This window comes from Stegastes partitus, unplaced genomic scaffold, assembly GCF_000690725.1.
Source record: "Stegastes partitus isolate 25-593 unplaced genomic scaffold, Stegastes_partitus-1.0.2 Scaffold1179, whole genome shotgun sequence".
In the NCBI taxonomy this organism is placed as follows: domain Eukaryota; kingdom Metazoa; phylum Chordata; class Actinopteri; family Pomacentridae; genus Stegastes; species Stegastes partitus.
In genome coordinates, this window is record NW_007578910.1 from 149,084 (window position 1) to 151,720 (window position 2,637).

Genomic DNA, 2,637 nt, shown 5'->3' on the forward strand with positions numbered 1-2,637 from the left:
GTATGATGTCAACTGACTGGTTCTGTAAACTGAGAGTCAATCCCAGAGGGCCTCGCTGTGTTTCAGTCCGGACGCCGTACATTACAGCCAGTTACACAACGCTAACACAAACAGCAGCTTCTCCTGCACTTCATGATTATTGTTTTACTGCAAAGTGACCCTGACTGGTCGGGATGTCTCTACCTAGGAATGCTAGCTGCTGGCCTTGGCATGCTCGTGGTGATAATGGGAAAGCGTAGTCAATAGTGTTGGAATGCTAATCAGTACCCAGGGATGCTAACTGTTAGCTGAGGACTGGCAGAGACTGTCCAAGGGATGCTAGTTTCTAGCTTACAGATTCTTGTTGCCAGCCTAACAATGCTATCTTGGGCTGCTAGTGCTAACTTAGGGTTGTAGAGACTAGTGGAAGGATGCTAGTTGCTATTCTGGAGATGCTAGTTGCCACCATTAAATACTGGTCACAGGCTTAGAGATGGAAGAAGTACCTGAGGGATCCTAGCTTCTAGCCAAAGGATGATAGTCAGTTGCATAGGAATCCTAGTAACCAGTGACTACAATGGGAGCTTTTAGGGTTGCTAGTTGCTAGCCTAGAGATGGTAGTTGCCAGCATAGCATAGTCAGCAGAATAAGAAAGCTAGGAACTATAGTAGGACTGCTAGTTGCAAACCTAGGGATGCTAGTCAGTACGTAGGGAGGCCAGTTGCCACCATGAAATACTAGTCACTAGCTTTGGGATGGAAGAAGTACCTGAGGGATCCTAGCTTCTAGCCAAAGGATGGTAGTCTGCTGCACAGCGATCCTGGTAACTAGTGTGTAAAATGGGAAAACTGGTTTCTGTTTTATTGTTGCTAGTGTCTAGTCTAGAGATGCTAGTTGCCAGCGTAGCGTATTCAGTAGTGTAACAATTCTGGTGACTCTTATAGGAATGCCAGTCACCATTCAAGGGATGCTAGTAATTACCTAGAAATGCTAACCTACGGATGCTACTTGCTAGCCAAGAGATGCTTTTTGCCAGCCGAAGAATACTAGTCACTAGCTGAGTAATGGTTAATCCACCTCAAAGATCCCAGTTTCTAGCCTGCAGATGCCAGTTGCTTGCCAAAGTGTGTTAATCACTAGCCAAGGGATGCTATTGCTAGCTTGCAAGTGTAGAGACTAGCCACAGGATGCTAATCACTAGCCCAGGGGTAATAGAAAGTACTCTGGGGAACCTGTGTTCTAGCTGAGAGATGGTAGTCTACTGCATGAGGATCCAGTGACTAGTGGCTACACTGGGAAAAGCTGGTTTCTATTTTAGGAATGATAGTTTCTAGCTTAGAGATGCTTGTTGCCAGAAGAATGCTACTTGCTAGCCTAGGGATGCTAGTGCTAGCTTTTGGGATGTAGAGACTGGCCGAGGGCTGCTACTAACTAACTGACGGTGCTAGAGACTGGCCTTGGGTGGTAGAAACCAGCCTTGGGATGTTAGTTGTTGGCCTAGGAATGCTAGTCAGCAGCCTAGTGGTGGTAGAACGTAGCCTCGGGTTGCAGGTATGGGCTGGCGATGCTAGTTGCTAATCCAGAGGTGCTACAGACTTGTGAAGTCAATCACATTCCAGTGAGTTGCCAGCAGTGGCGGCTGGTAAAATTTGTTGTTGGAGGGGCGCAGTCTGTAAATGCGACGGCTGTGGTGTGCTCAGACAGGTGTACGACCAAACATGACTTTAAAAATAATAAACCAGGGCGTTCTCATGTCAGATTTGTCTGAGGTTAAACCCAGTTACATGTATTCTACACGTGGTCGTTTCTACGAACGGAAAAACAGCGGATGTAGGTGCGCTCTGTGTCTCACGAGAAGACCTCATTTTTAATACTGCGGTACAGCAAAGTCATAAAAGTTCTGCTTTCCATCACTGTGGTTAACAGCAGCTTCCTGTGCTGGTAACAGTGACACTAATACAGCTTCCTGATCATCATGCTTATCAGTTCACATTCTCAAAAAGAAGGTCACAAATGCAGTCTGGAGCTATTTGAAAAAAAAAACTTTGCTCTTCTCTCTTTCTACTCTGCAAACTTCTCTATGCCTTTTTGGTTGAAGTCACTCATCTGTGAATAGCCTTTTCTCCACTGACAGCAGTCCGATGCATTCAGTCATCATGACAGCAGCTGTCATTGGGTAGAAGAACAACAGGAAAGGCCGTGTGACACGTCAGATATGTATTTAAAGCACAGTCATAAGAACGTCAAAGGACAGTTTTGACATCCAACCACAGAGGACAAAAGCAAATAAAGACAAAATTAATTGGCTTACAGCAAAAGTGGGCGGGTCCGGGACGCACCGAGCTGCGCCCGTGAGAAAATCTGCAGCTGCCAATCAGAGCCCGGGCCAAGGTCACATGATCACAAAAAGTTTTTCAAGCTACACTCATGTGGCCGCGCCGCATCCAGGAAGTGAAGAATTAGTAAACACGCAGTGAAGACTAATTCTGAATCTGTTAATAATATAAATATTGTTAATATGGCAACAAAAATATGAACGATATTAGTAATTTTATTGTTATTTTGTTATAATGAATTCAAATTTAGTATTGTGTTTGAGAACTACTTCTTATCTGGTCAATAGTAGTAGGTCGGCCTAGGGATGCCAGTGCCAGCTTT